Genomic DNA, 16,837 nt, shown 5'->3' on the forward strand with positions numbered 1-16,837 from the left:
TGACTAATTTTCCCTCTTATACAGCCTAAACACACCAATTCTGCCAGTACGAGACACTCGTTCAATGAAATAAGGGAAAGAAGTGTATACCTAAGGGCTCGTTTTTCCGTGTTTTAACACAATAATAATGAGATCTAACAGACAGTAATGGCAAGAAATGTACAGGGGAAGTTATTAGAACCAATGGAATGTAAATAGGAAGAAAGAAAAGTGGATGAAAAAGTAACCAGCCGTGGGCAGGAATCGAACCTGCGACCTTCGAATAAAGCGTTCGATGCTCTAACCACTGAGCTACCACAGCGGCCTTCCCTCCATCCACTTTTTTGAGTTTATATGTGAATATAGAAGTAGGAGTGACAGTCAGCGCCATCTATGAGCCAAACGACGAATGTGAAAAGACACTTATGCACATGTTTGGCGTCACGTAGCACGTGAACTTATTATCAGCGGGCAGCTGATTATTTGTCCCTCTTATACAACCTAAACACACCAATTCAGCGAGTACGAGACCCTTGTTCAATGAAATAACGGAAAGAAGTGTATACCTAAGGGCTCGTTTTTCCGTGTTTTAACACAATCTTAATGAGATCTAACAGACAGTAATGCCAAGGAATGTACAGGGGAAGTTATTAGAACCAATGGAATGTAAATAAGAAGAAAGAAAATTGGATAAAAAAATAAACAGCCGTGGGCAGGAATCGAACCTATGACCTTCGAATAACGCGTTCGATGCTCTAACCACTGAGCTACCACAGCGGCCTTCCCTCCATCTACTTTTTTGAGTTTATCTGTGAATGCAGAAGTAGGAGTGACAGTCAGCACCATCTATAGGCAAAACGACGATTGTGAAAACACTCTTATGCGCATGTTTGGCGTCACGTAGCACGTGAACTTATTATGAGCGCGCAGCTGATTAATTGTCCCTCTTATACAACCTAAATACACCAAGTCTGCCAGTACGAGACCCTCGTTCATTGACATAAGGGGAAGACGTTTACACCTAAGGGCTCGTTTTTCCGTGTTTTAACACAATATTAATGAGATCTAACAGACAGTAATGCCAAGGAATGTACAGGGGAAGTTATTGGAACCAATGAAATGTAAATAAGAAGAAAGAAAATTGGATGAAAAAATAAACAGCCGTGGGCAGGAATCGAACGTATGACCTTCGAATAACGCGTTCGATGCTCTAACCACTGAGCTACCACAGCGGCCTTCCCTCCATCTACTTTTTTGAGTTTATCTGTGAATTTAGAACTAGGAGTGACAGTCAGCATCATCTATAAGCAAAACAACGATTGTGAAAACACTCTTATGCGCATGTTTGGCGTCACGTAGCACGTTAACTTATTATGAGCGGGCAGCTGAATAATTGTCCCTCTTATACAACCTAAACACACCAAGTCTGCCAGTACGAGACCCTCGTTCAATGAAATAAGGGAAAAAAGTGTATACCTAAGGGCTCGTTTTTCCGTGTTTTAACACAATATTAATGAGATCTAACAGACAGTAATGCCAAGGAATGTACAGGGGAAGTTATTAGAACCAATGGAATGTAAATAGGAAGAAAGAAAAGTGGATGAAAAAGTAACCAGCCGTGGGCAGGAATCGAACCTGCGACCTTCGAATAACGCGTTCGATGCTCTAACCACTGAGCTACCACAGCGGCCTTCCCTCCATCTACTTTTTTGAGTTTATCTGTGAATTTAGAAGTAGGAGTGACAGTCAGCACCATCTATAAGCAAAACGACGATTGTGAAAACACTCTTATTCGCATGTATGGCGTCACGTAGCACGTGAACTTATTATGAGCGGGCAGCTGATTAATTGTCCCTCTTATACAACCTAAAGACACCAAGTCTGCCAGTACAACACCCTCGTTCAATGAAATAAGGGAAAAAAGTGTATACCTAAGGGCTCGTTTTTCCGTGTTTCAACACAATAATAATGAGATCTAAGACAGTAATGCCAAGGAATGTACAGGGGAAGTTATTAGAACCAATGGAATGTAAATAGGAAGAAAGAAAAGTGGATGAAAAAGTAACCAGCCGTGGGCAGGAATCGAACCTGCGACCTTCGAATAACGCGTTCGATGCTCTAACCACTGAGCTACCACAGCGGCCTTCCTTCCATCCACTTTTTTTAGTTTATATGTGAACTTAGAAGAAGGAATAACAGTCAGCGCCATCTATAGGCCAAACGGCGAATGTGAAAACACTCTTATGCGCATGTTTGGCGTCACGTAGCACGTGAACCTATTATGAGCGGGCAGCTGATTAATTGTCCCTCTTATACAACCTAAACACACAGAGTCTGCCAATACGAGACCCTCGTTCAATGAAATAAGGGAAAGAAGTGTATACCTAAGGGCTCGTTTTTACGTGTTTTAACACAATATTAATGAGATCTAACAGACACTCATGCCAAGGAATGTACATGGGAAGTTATTAGAACCAATGGAATGTAAATAAGAAGAAAGAAAATTGGATGGAAAAATAACCAGCCGTGGGCAGAAATCGAACCTACGCCCTTCAAATAATGCGTTCGATGGTCTAACCACTGAGCTACTACAGCGGCCTTCCCTTCATCCACTTTTTTGAGTTTATATGTGAATTTGGAAGTAGGAGCGAAAGTCAGCGCCATCTATAAGCCAAACGACGAATGTGAAAATACTCTTATGCGCATGTTTGGCATCACGTAGCACGTGAACTTATTATCAGCGGGCAGCTGATTATTTGTCCCTCTTATACAACCTAAACACACCAATTCAGCGAGTACGAGACCCTTGTTCAATGAAATAACGGAAAGAAGTGTATACCTAAGGGCTCGTTTTTCCGTGTTTTAACACAATAATAATGAGATCTAACAGACAGTAATGCCAAGGAATGTACAGGGGAAGTTATTAGAACCAATGGAATGTAAATAAGAAGAAAAGTGGATGAAAAAATAACCAGTCGTGGGCAGGAATCGAACCTACGACCTTCGAATAACGCGTTCGATGCTCTAACCACTGAGCTACCACAGCGGCCTTCCCTCCATCTACTTTTTTGAGTTTATCTGTGAATTTAGAAGTAGGAGTGACAGTCAGCACCATCTATAAGCAAAACGACGATTTTGAAAACATTCTTATGCGCATGTTTGGCGTCACGTAGCACGTGAACTTATTATGAGCGGGCAGCTGACTAATTGTCCCTTTTATACAACCTAAACACGCCAATTCTGCCAGTACGAGACACTCGTTCAATGAAATAAGGGAAAGAAGTGTATACCTAAGGGCTGGTTTTTCCGTGTTTTAACACAATCTTAATGAGATCTGACAGACAGTAATGCCAAAAAATGTACAAGGGAAGTTATTAGAACCAATGGAATGTAAATAAGGAGAAAGAAAAGTGGATGAAAAATAACCAGCCGTGGGCAGGAATCGAACGTATGACCTTCGAATAACGCGTTCGATGCTCTAGCCACTGATCTACCAAAGCGGCCTTCCCTCCATCTACTTTTTTGAGTTTATCTGTGAATGCAGAAGTAGGAGTGACAGTCAGCACCATCTATAGGCAAAACGACGATTGTGAAAACACTCTTATGCACATGTTTGCGTCACGTAGCACGTGAACTTATTATGAGCGCGCAGCTGTTTAATTGTCCCTCTTATACAACCTAAAGAAACCAAGTCTGCCAGTACGAGACCCTCGTTCAATGAAATAAGGGAAAAAAGTGTATGTATAAGGGCTCGTTTTTTCGTGTTTTAACACAATAATAATGAGATCTAACAGACAGTAATGGCAAGAAATGTACAGGGGAAGTTATTAGAACCAATGGAATGTAAATAGGAAGAAAGAAAAGTGGATGAAAAAGTAACCAGCCTTGGGCAGGAATCGAACCTGCGACCTTCGAATAACGCGTTCGATGCTCTAACCACTGAGCTACCACAGTGGCCTTCCCTCCATCCACTTTTTTGAGTTTATGTGCGAATATAGAAGTAGGAGTGACAGTCAGCGCCATCTATGAGCCAAACGACGAATGTGAAAAGACACTTATGCACATGTTTGGCTTTTTTTTTCTTTATTGCCTGTTTACATACAACATTCGCACACATATATACATCAAACAAAGTAGAAACATGAAACAAAAAAGGGGTAAAAAGCATCATATTTAACAGGCTTTTTAAAATTCCTTCATCTGTAGAAGGCTTTCTACTTGATGAAGCCATTCGGGCACCTCTTGTTGAACCTTTTGTGCTTCCACGAACGAACAGACAGATTGAAAGAAATATTGCCTGACCGGACGTGCATTAACATCAGCATGGCGCACCGCCATTCTAGATTGCCATATACCGTGTAGGCCCAGTAACATAACTAGGTCGAAAGGTATTCCTTCTTCATTTGATACTGGTAGAAATCTGATGCCATAGGCATCGAGAGGCCGATCCTTTTTCAAAGTCCTTTGAAGAACATACCAGAAAAAGACTGCATCCCAGCAGTCCAGGACTTATGCACATGTTTGGCGTCACGTAGCACGTGAACTTATTATGAGCGGGCAGCTGAATAATTGTCCCTGTTATACAACCTAAACACACCAAGTCTGCCAGTACGAGACCCTCGTTCATTGACATAAGGGGAAGAATTTTACACCTAAGGACTCGTTTTTCCGTGTTTTAACACAATATTAATGAGATCTACAGACAGTCATGCCAAGGAATGTACAGGGGAAGTTATTAGAACCAATGGATTGTACATAGGAAGAAAGAAAAGTGGATGAATAAATAACCAGCCGTGGGCAGATATCGATCCTACGACCTTCGAATAACGCGTTAGATGCTCTAACCACTGAGCTACTACAGCGGCCTTCCCTCCATCTACTTTTTTGAGTTTATATGTGAATTTAGAAGTAGTAGTGACAGTCAGCGCCATCTATAAGCCAAACGACGATTGTGAAAACACTCTTATTCGCATGTATGGCGTCACGTAGCACGTGAACTTATTATGAGCGGGCAGCTGATTAATTGTCCCTCTTATACAACCTAAACACACCAATTCTGCCAGTACGAGACACTCGATCAATGAAATAAGGGAAAGAAGTGTATTTCTAAGGGCTCGTTTTTCTGTGTTTTAACACAATAATAATGAGATCTAACAGACAGTAATGGCATGGAATGTACAGGGGAAGTTATTAGTTCCAATCGAATGTAAATAGGAAAAACGAAAAGTTGATGAAAAACTAACCAGCCGTGGGCAGGAATCGAACCTGCGACCTTCGAATAACGCGTTCGATGCTCTAACCACTGAGCTACCACAGCGGCCTTCCCTCCATCTACTTTTTTGAGTTTATCTGTGAATTTAGAAGTAGGAGTGACAGTCAGCACCATCTATAAGCAAAACGACGATTGTGAAAACACTCTTATTCGCATGTATGGCGTCACGTAGCACGTGAACTTATTATGAGCGGGCAGCTGATTAATTGTCCCTCTTATGCAACCTAAAGACACCAAGTCTGCCAGTACAACACCCTCGTTCAATGAAATAAGGGAAAAAAGTGTATACCTAAGGGCTCGTTTTTCCGTGTTTCAACACAATAATAATGAGATCTAAGACAGTAATGCCAAGGAATGTACAGGGGAAGTTATTAGAACCAATGGAATGTAAATAGGAAGAAAGAAAAGTGGATGAAAAAGTAACCAGCCGTGGGCAGGAATCGAACCTGCGACCTTCGAATAACGCGTTCGATGCTCTAACCACTGAGCTACCACAGCGGCCTTCCTTCCATCCACTTTTTTTAGTTTATATGTGAACTTAGAAGAAGGAATAACAGTCAGCGCCATCTATAGGCCAAACGACGAATGTGAAAACACTCTTATGCGCATGTTTGGCGTCACGTAGCACGTGAACCTATTATGAGCGGGCAGCTGATTAATTGTCCCTCTTATACAACCTAAACACACAGAGTCTGCCAATACGAGACCCTCGTTCAATGAAATAAGGGAAAGAAGTGTATACCTAAGGGCTCGTTTTTACGTGTTTTAACACAATATTAATGAGATCTAACAGACACTCATGCCAAGGAATGTACATGGGAAGTTATTAGAACCAATGGAATGTAAATAATAAGAAAGAAAATTGGATGGAAAAATAACCAGCCGTGGGCAGAAATCGAACCTACGCCCTTCAAATAATGCGTTCGATGGTCTAACCACTGAGCTACTACAGCGGCCTTCCCTTCATCCACTTTTTTGAGTTTATATGTGAATTTGGAAGTAGGAGCGAAAGTCAGCGCCATCTATAAGCCAAACGACGAATGTGAAAACACTCTTATGCGCATGTTTGGCATCACGTAGCACGTGAACTTATTATCAGCGGGCAGCTGATTATTTGTCCCTCTTATACAACCTAAACACACCAATTCAGCGAGTACGAGACCCTTGTTCAATGAAATAACGGAAAGAAGTGTATACCTAAGGGCTCGTTTTTCCGTGTTTTAACACAATAATAATGAGATCTAACAGACAGTAATGCCAAGGAATGTACAGGGGAAGTTATTAGAACCAATGGAATGTAAATAAGAAGAAAAGTGGATGAAAAAATAACCAGTCGTGGGCAGGAATCGAACCTACGACCTTCGAATAACGCGTTCGATGCTCTAACCACTGAGCTACCACAGCGGCCTTCCCTCCATCTAATTTTTTGAGTTTATCTGTGAATTTAGAAGTAGGAGTGACAGTCAGCACCATCTATAAGCAAAACGACGATTTTGAAAACATTCTTATGCGCATGTTTGGCGTCACGTAGCACGTGAACTTATTATGAGCGGGCAGCTGACTAATTGTCGCTTTTATACAACCTAAACACGCCAATTCTGCCAGTACGAGACACTCGTTCAATGAAATAAGGGAAAGAAGTGTATACCTAAGGGCTGGTTTTTCCGTGTTTTAACACAATCTTAATGAGATCTGACAGACAGTAATGCCAAAAAATGTACAAGGGAAGTTATTAGAACCAATGGAATGTAAATAAGGAGAAAGAAAAGTGGATGAAAAATAACCAGCCGTGGGCAGGAATCGAACGTATGACCTTCGAATAAGGCGTTCGATGCTCTAGCCACTGATCTACCAAAGCGGCCTTCCCTCCATCTACTTTTTTGAGTTTATCTGTGAATGCAGAAGTAGGAGTGACAGTCAGCACCATCTATAGGCAAAACGACGATTGTGAAAACACTCTTATGCGCATGTTTGGCGTCACGTAGCACGTGAACTTATTATGAGCGCGCAGCTGTTTAATTGTCCCTCTTATACAACCTAAAGAAACCAAGTCTGCCAGTACGAGACCCTCGTTCAATGAAATAAGGGAAAAAAGTGTATGTATAAGGGCTCGTTTTTCCGTGTTTTAACACAATAATAATGAGATCTAACAGACAGTAATGACAAGAAATGTACAGGGGAAGTTATTAGAACCAATGGAATGTAAATAGGAAGAAAGAAAAGTGGATGAAAAAGTAACCAGCCTTGGGCAGGAATCGAACCTGCGACCTTCGAATAACGCGTTCGATGCTCTAACCACTGAGCTACCACAGTGGCCTTCCCTCCATCCACTTTTTTGAGTTTATGTGCGAATATAGAAGTAGGAGTGACAGTCAGCGCCATCTATGAGCCAAACGACGAACGTGAAAAGACACTTATGCACATGTTTGGCTTTTTTTTTTCTTTATTGCCTGTTTACATACAACATTCACACACATATATACATCAAACAAAGTAGAAACATGAAACAAAAAAGGGGTAAAAAGCATCATATTTAACAGGCTTTTTAAAATTCCTTCATCTGTAGAAGGCTTTCTACTTGATGAAGCCATTCGGGCACCTCTTGTTGAACCTTTTGTGCTTCCACGAACGAACAGACAGATTGAAAGAAATATTGCCTGACCGGACGTGCATTAACATCAGCATGGCGCACCGCCATTCTAGATTGCCATATACCGTGTAGGCCCAGTAACATAACTAGGTCGAAAGGTATTCCTTCTTCATTTGATACTGGTAGAAATCTGATGCCATAGGCATCGAGAGGCCGATCCTTTTTCAAAGTCCTTTGAAGAACATACCAGAAAAAGACTGCATCCCAGCAGTCCAGGACTTATGCACATGTTTGGCGTCACGTAGCACGTGAACTTATTATGAGCGGGCAGCTGAATAATTGTCCCTGTTATACAACCTAAACACACCAAGTCTGCCAGTACGAGACCCTCGTTCATTGACATAAGGGGAAGAAGTTTACACCTAAGGACTCGTTTTTCCGTGTTTTAACACAATATTAATGAGATCTAACAGACAGTAATGCCAAGGAATGTACAGGGGAAGTTATTGGAACCAATGAAATGTAAATAAGAAAAAAGAAAAGTGGATGAAAGAATAACCAGCCGTGGGCAGGAATCGAACCTACGACCTTTGGATAACGCGTTCGATGCTCTAACCACTGAGCTACCACAGCGGCCTTCCCTCCATCCACTTTTTTTAGTTTGTATGTGAATTTGGAAGTAGGAGTGACAGTCGGCGCCATCTATAAGCCAAACAACGAATGTGAAAACACTCTTATTCGCATGTTTGGCGTCACGTAGCACGTGAACTTATTATGAGCCGGCAGCTGACTCATTGTCCCTCTTATACAACCTAAACACACCAATTCTGCCAGTACGAGACACTCGATCAATGAAATAAGGGAAAGAAGTGTATTTCTAAGGGCTCGTTTTTCTGTGTTTTAACACAATAATAATGAGATCTAACAGACAGTAATGGCATGGAATGTACAGGGGAAGTTATTAGTTCCAATCGAATGTAAATAGGAAGAACGAAAAGTTGATGAAAAACTAACCATACGTGGGCAGAAATCGAACCTACGACCTTCTAATAACGCGTTCGATGCTCTAACCACTGATCTACCACAGCAGCCTTCCCTCCATCTACTTTTTTTAGTTTATCTGTGAATTTAGAAGTAGGAGTGACAGTCAGAACCATCTATAAGCAAAACGACGATTGTGAAAACACTCTTATGCGCATGTTTGGCGTCACGTAGCACGTGAACTTATTATGAGCGCACAGCTGATTAATTGTCCCTCTTATACAACCTAAACACACCAAGTCCACCAGTACGAGACCCTCGTTCAATGAAATAAGGGAAAGAAGTGTATACCTAAGGGTTCGTTTTTCCGTGTTTTAACACAATAATAATGAGATCTAACACACAGTAATGGCATGGAATGTACAGGGGAAGTTATTAGTACCAATGGAATGTAAATGAGAGGAAAGAAAAGTGGATGAAAAAATAACCAGCCGTGGGCAGGAATCGAACCTAACACCTTGGAATAACGTGTTCGATGCTCTAATCAGTTAGCTACCACAGCGGCCTTCCCTCCATCTACTTTTTTGAGTTTATCTGTGAATTTAGAAGTAGGAGTGACAGTCAGCACCATCTATAAGCAAAACGACAATTGTGAAAACACTCTTATTCGCATGTTTGGCGTCACGTAGCACGTGAACTTATTATGAGCGGGCAGCTCAATAATTGTCCCTCTTATACAACCTAAAGACACCAAGTCTGCCAGTACGAGACCCTCGTTCAATGAAATAAGGGAAAAAAGTGTATACCTAAGGGCTCGTTTTTCCGTGTTTTAACACAATAATAATGAGATCTAAGACAGTAATGCCAAGGAATGTACAGGGGAAGTTATTAGAACCAATGGAATGTAAATAGGAAGAAAGAAAAGTGGATGAAAAAGTAACCAGCCGTGGGCAGGAATCGAACCTGCGACCTTCGAATAACGCGTTCGTAGCTCTAACCACTGAGCTACCACAACGGCCTTCCTTCCATACACTTTTTTTAGTTTATATGTGAACTTAGAGGAAGGAGTAACAGTCAGCGCCATCTATAGGCCAAACGACGAATGTGAAAACACTCTTATGCGCATGTTTGGCGTCATGTAGCACATAAACTTATTATGAGCGGGCAGCTGATTAATTGTCCCTCTTATACAACCTAAACACACAGAGTCTGCCAATACGAGACCCTCGTTCAATGAAATAAGGGAAAGAAGTGTATACCTAAGGGCTCGTTTTTACGTGTTTTAACACAATATTAATGAGATCTAACAGACAGTCATGCCAAGGAGTGTACAGGGGAAGTTATTAGAACCAATGGAATGTAAATAAGAAGAAAGAAAAGTGGATGGAAAAATAACCAGCCGTGGGCAGAAATCGAACCTACGCCCTTCAAATAATGCGTTCGATGGTCTAACCACTGAGCTACCACAGCGGCCTTCCCTTCATCCACTTTTTTGAGTTTATATGTGAATTTGGAAGTAGGAGCGACAGTCAGCGCCATCTATAAGCCAAACGACGAATGTGAAAACACTCTTATGCGCATGTTTGGCATCACGTAGCACGTGAACTTATTATCAGCGGGCAGCTGATTATTTGTCCCTCTTATACAACCTAAACACACCAATTCAGCGAGTACGAGACCCTTGTTCAATGAAATAACGGAAAGAAGTGTATACCTAAGGGCTCGTTTTTCCGTGTTTTAACACAATATTATTGAGATCTAACAGACAGTAATGCCGAGGAATGTACAGGGGAAGTTATTGGAACCAATGAAATGTAAATAAGAAAAAAGAAAAGTGGATGAAAAAATAACCAGTCGTGGGCAGGAATCGAACCTACGACCTTCGAGTAACGCGTTCGATGCTCTAACCACTGAGCTACCACAGCGGCTTTTTTTAATTTATATGTGATTTTAGAAGAAGTGACAGTCAGCGCCATCTATAGGCCAAACGACGAATGTGAAAACACTCCTATGCGCATGCTTGGCGTCACGTAGCACGTGAACTTATTATGAGCGGGCAGCTGAATAATTGTCCCTCTTATACAACCTAAACACACCAAGTCTGCCAATACGAGACCCTCGTTCATTGACATAAGGGGAAGAAGTGTACCCCTAAGGGCTCGTTTTTCCGTGTTTTAACACAATATTATTGAGATCTAACAGACAGTAATGCCGAGGAATGTACAGGGGAAGTTATTGGAACCAATGAAATGTAAATAAGAAAAAAGCAAAGTGGATGAAAAAATAACCAGCCGTGGGCAGGAAATGAACCTACGACCTTCGGATAACGCGTTCGATGCTCTAAGCACTGAGCTACCACAGCGGCCTTCCCTCCATCCACTTTTTTTTACTTTATATGTGAATTTAAAAGTAGGAGTGACAGTCGGCGCCATCTATAAGCCAAACAACGAATGCAAAAACACTCTTATGCGCAAGTTTGGCGTCACGTAGCACGTGAACTTATTATGAGCGCGCAGCTGTTTAATTGTCCCTCTTATACAACCTAAACACACCAAGTCCACCAGTACGAGACCCTCGTTCAATGAAATAAGGGAAAGAAGTGTATACCTAAGGGTTCGTTTTTCCGTGTTTTAACACAATAATAATGAGATCTAACACACAGTAATGGCATGGAATGTACAGGGGAAGTTATTAGTACCAATGGAATGTAAATGAGAGGAAAGAAAAGTGGATGAAAAAATAACCAGCCGTGGGCAGGAATCGAACCTAACACCTTGGAATAACGTGTTCGATGCTCTAATCAGTTAGCTACCACAGCGGCCTTCCCTCCATCTACTTTTTTGAGTTTATCTGTGAATTTAGAAGTAGGAGTGACAGTCAGCACCATCTATAAGCAAAACGACAATTGTGAAAACACTCTTATTCGCATGTTTGGCGTCACGTAGCACGTGAACTTATTATGAGCGGGCAGCTCAATAATTGTCCCTCTTATACAACCTAAAGACACCAAGTCTGCCAGTACGAGACCCTCGTTCAATGAAATAAGGGAAAAAAGTGTATACCTAAGGGCTCGTTTTTCCGTGTTTTAACACAATATTAATGAGATCTAAGACAGTAATGCCAAGGAATGTACAGGGGAAGTTATTAGAACCAATGGAATGTAAATAGGAAGAAAGAAAAGTGGATGAAAAAGTAACCAGCCGTGGGCAGGAATCGAACCTGCGACCTTCGAATAACGCGTTCGTAGCTCTAACCACTGAGCTACCACAACGGCCTTCCTTCCATACACTTTTTTTAGTTTATATGTGAACTTAGAGGAAGGAGTAACAGTCAGCGCCATCTATAGGCCAAACGACGAATGTGAAAACACTCTTATGCGCATGTTTGGCGTCATGTAGCACATAAACTTATTATGAGCGGGCAGCTGATTAATTGTCCCTCTTATACAACCTAAACACACAGAGTCTGCCAATACGAGACCCTCGTTCAATGAAATAAGGGAAAGAAGTGTATACCTAAGGGCTCGTTTTTACGTGTTTTAACACAATATTAATGAGATCTAACAGACAGTCATGCCAAGGAGTGTACAGGGGAAGTTATTAGAACCAATGGAATGTAAATAAGAAGAAAGAAAAGTGGATGGAAAAATAACCAGCCGTGGGCAGAAATCGAACCTACGCCCTTCAAATAATGCGTTCGATGGTCTAACCACTGAGCTACCACAGCGGCCTTCCCTTCATCCACTTTTTTGAGTTTATATGTGAATTTGGAAGTAGGAGCGACAGTCAGCGCCATCTATAAGCCAAACGACGAATGTGAAAACACTCTTATGCGCATGTTTGGCATCACGTAGCACGTGAACTTATTATCAGCGGGCAGCTGATTATTTGTCCCTCTTATACAACCTAAACACACCAATTCAGCGAGTACGAGACCCTTGTTCAATGAAATAACGGAAAGAAGTGTATACCTAAGGGCTCGTTTTTCCGTGTTTTAACACAATATTATTGAGATCTAACAGACAGTAATGCCGAGGAATGTACAGGGGAAGTTATTGGAACCAATGAAATGTAAATAAGAAAAAAGAAAAGTGGATGAAAAAATAACCAGTCGTGGGCAGGAATCGAACCTACGACCTTCGAGTAACGCGTTCGATGCTCTAACCACTGAGCTACCACAGCGGCTTTTTTTAATTTATATGTGATTTTAGAAGAAGTGACAGTCAGCGCCATCTATAGGCCAAACGACGAATGTGAAAACACTCCTATGCGCATGCTTGGCGTCACGTAGCACGTGAACTTATTATGAGCGGGCAGCTGAATAATTGTCCCTCTTATACAACCTAAACACACCAAGTCTGCCAATACGAGACCCTCGTTCATTGACATAAGGGGAAGAAGTGTACCCCTAAGGGCTCGTTTTTCCGTGTTTTAACACAATATTATTGAGATCTAACAGACAGTAATGCCGAGGAATGTACAGGGGAAGTTATTGGAACCAATGAAATGTAAATAAGAAAAAAGCAAAGTGGATGAAAAAATAACCAGCCGTGGGCAGGAAATGAACCTACGACCTTCGGATAACGCGTTCGATGCTCTAAGCACTGAGCTACCACAGCGGCCTTCCCTCCATCCACTTTTTTTTACTTTATATGTGAATTTAAAAGTAGGAGTGACAGTCGGCGCCATCTATAAGCCAAACAACGAATGCAAAAACACTCTTATGCGCAAGTTTGGCGTCACGTAGCACGTGAACTTATTATGAGCGCGCAGCTGTTTAATTGTCCCTCTTATACAACCTAAAGAAACCAAGTCTGCCAGTACGAGACCCTCGTTCAATGAAATAAGGGAAAAAAGTGTATGTATAAGGGCTCGTTTTTCCGTGTTTTAACACAATAATAATGAGATCTAACAGACAGTAATGGCAAGAAATGTACAGGGGAAGTTATTAGAACCAATGGAATGTAAATAGGAAGAAAGAAAAGTGGATGAAAAAGTAACCAGCCTTGGGCAGGAATCGAACCTGCGACCTTCGAATAACGCGTTCGATGCTCTAACCACTGAGCTACCACAGTGGCCTTCCCTCCATCCACTTTTTTGAGTTTATGTGCGAATATAGAAGTAGGAGTGACAGTCAGCGCCATCTATGAGCCAAACGACGAATGTGAAAAGACACTTATGCACATGTTTGGCTTTTTTTTTCTTTATTGCCTGTTTACATACAACATTCACACACATATATACATCAAACAAAGTAGAAACATGAAACAAAAAAGGGGTAAAAAGCATCATATTTAACAGGCTTTTTAAAATTCCTTCATCTGTAGAAGGCTTTCTACTTGATGAAGCCATTCGGGCACCTCTTGTTGAACCTTTTGTGCTTCCACGAACGAACAGACAGATTGAAAGAAATATTGCCTAACCGGACGTGCATTAACATCAGCATGGCGCACCGCCATTCTAGATTGCCATATACCGTGTAGGCCCAGTAACATAACTAGGTCGAAAGGTATTCCTTCTTCATTTGATACTGGTAGAAATCTGATGCCATAGGCATCGAGAGGCCGATCCTTTTTCAAAGTCCTTTGAAGAACATACCAGAAAAAGACTGCATCCCAGCAGTCCAGGACTTATGCACATGTTTGGCGTCACGTAGCACGTGAACTTATTATGAGCGGGCAGCTGAATAATTGTCCCTGTTATACAACCTAAACACACCAAGTCTGCCAGTACGAGACCCTCGTTCATTGACATAAGGGGAACAAGTTTACACCTAAGGACTCGTTTTTCCGTGTTTTAACACAATATTAATGAGATCTAACAGACAGTAATGCCAAGGAATGTACAGGGGAAGTTATTGGAACCAATGAAATGTAAATAAGAAAAAAGAAAAGTGGATGAAAGAATAACCAGCCGTGGGCAGGAATCGAACCTACGACCTTTGGATAACGCGTTCGATGCTCTAACCACTGAGCTACCACAGCGGCCTTCCCTCCATCCACTTTTTTAGTTTGTATGTGAATTTGGAAGTAGGAGTGACAGTCGGCGCCATCTATAAGCCAAACAACGAATGTGAAAACACTCTTATTCGCATGTTTGGCGTCACGTAGCACGTGAACTTATTATGAGCGGGCAGCTGATTAATTGTCCCTCTTATACAACCTAAACACACAGAGTCTGCCAATACGAGACCCTCGTTCAATGAAATAAGGGAAAGAAGTGTATACCTAAGGGCTCGTTTTTACGTGTTTTAACACAATATTAATGAGATCTAACAGACAGTCATGCCAAGGAGTGTACAGGGGAAGTTATTAGAACCAATGGAATGTAAATAAGAAGAAAGAAAAGTGGATGGAAAAATAACCAGCCGTGGGCAGAAATCGAACCTACGCCCTTCAAATAATGCGTTCGATGGTCTAACCACTGAGCTACCACAGCGGCCTTCCCTTCATCCACTTTTTTGAGTTTATATGTGAATTTGGAAGTAGGAGCGACAGTCAGCGCCATCTATAAGCCAAACGACGAATGTGAAAACACTCTTATGCGCATGTTTGGCATCACGTAGCACGTGAACTTATTATCAGCGGGCAGCTGATTATTTGTCCCTCTTATACAACCTAAACACACCAATTCAGCGAGTACGAGACCCTTGTTCAATGAAATAACGGAAAGAAGTGTATACCTAAGGGCTCGTTTTTCCGTGTTTTAACACAATATTATTGAGATCTAACAGACAGTAATGCCGAGGAATGTACAGGGGAAGTTATTGGAACCAATGAAATGTAAATAAGAAAAAAGAAAAGTGGATGAAAAAATAACCAGTCGTGGGCAGGAATCGAACCTACGACCTTCGAGTAACGCGTTCGATGCTCTAACCACTGAGCTACCACAGCGGCTTTTTTTAATTTATATGTGATTTTAGAAGAAGTGACAGTCAGCGCCATCTATAGGCCAAACGACGAATGTGAAAACACTCCTATGCGCATGCTTGGCGTCACGTAGCACGTGAACTTATTATGAGCGGGCAGCTGAATAATTGTCCCTCTTATACAACCTAAACACACCAAGTCTGCCAATACGAGACCCTCGTTCATTGACATAAGGGGAAGAAGTGTACCCCTAAGGGCTCGTTTTTCCGTGTTTTAACACAATATTATTGAGATCTAACAGACAGTAATGCCGAGGAATGTACAGGGGAAGTTATTGGAACCAATGAAATGTAAATAAGAAAAAAGCAAAGTGGATGAAAAAATAACCAGCCGTGGGCAGGAAATGAACCTACGACCTTCGGATAACGCGTTCGATGCTCTAAGCACTGAGCTACCACAGCGGCCTTCCCTCCATCCACTTTTTTTTACTTTATATGTGAATTTAAAAGTAGGAGTGACAGTCGGCGCCATCTATAAGCCAAACAACGAATGCAAAAACACTCTTATGCGCAAGTTTGGCGTCACGTAGCACGTGAACTTATTATGAGCGCGCAGCTGTTTAATTGTCCCTCTTATACAACCTAAAGAAACCAAGTCTGCCAGTACGAGACCCTCGTTCAATGAAATAAGGGAAAAAAGTGTATGTATAAGGGCTCGTTTTTCCGTGTTTTAACACAATAATAATGAGATCTAACAGACAGTAATGGCAAGAAATGTACAGGGGAAGTTATTAGAACCAATGGAATGTAAATAGGAAGAAAGAAAAGTGGATGAAAAAGTAACCAGCCTTGGGCAGGAATCGAACCTGCGACCTTCGAATAACGCGTTCGATGCTCTAACCACTGAGCTACCACAGTGGCCTTCCCTCCATCCACTTTTTTGAGTTTATGTGCGAATATAGAAGTAGGAGTGACAGTCAGCGCCATCTATGAGCCAAACGACGAATGTGAAAAGACACTTATGCACATGTTTGGCTTTTTTTTTCTTTATTGCCTGTTTACATACAACATTCACACACATATATACATCAAACAAAGTAGAAACATGAAACAAAAAAGGGGTAAAAAGCATCATATTTAACAGGCTT

General features: G+C 41.6%; 1 non-coding gene across 1 annotated transcript; it reads right to left on the minus strand.

Annotated features, from left to right (window-relative positions):
• Window positions 1–228: 228 nt before the first annotated feature.
• On the minus strand, window positions 229–301 carry TRNAK-CUU (transfer RNA lysine (anticodon CUU)). The gene has a single exon. It is a non-coding gene; the product is annotated as a tRNA-Lys (tRNA).
• Window positions 302–16,837: the final 16,536 nt, after the last annotated feature.

The sequence above is a fragment of the Rhipicephalus microplus genome, chromosome 1 (genome assembly GCF_043290135.1).
Source record: "Rhipicephalus microplus isolate Deutch F79 chromosome 1, USDA_Rmic, whole genome shotgun sequence".
NCBI classification, from domain to species: domain Eukaryota; kingdom Metazoa; phylum Arthropoda; class Arachnida; order Ixodida; family Ixodidae; genus Rhipicephalus; species Rhipicephalus microplus.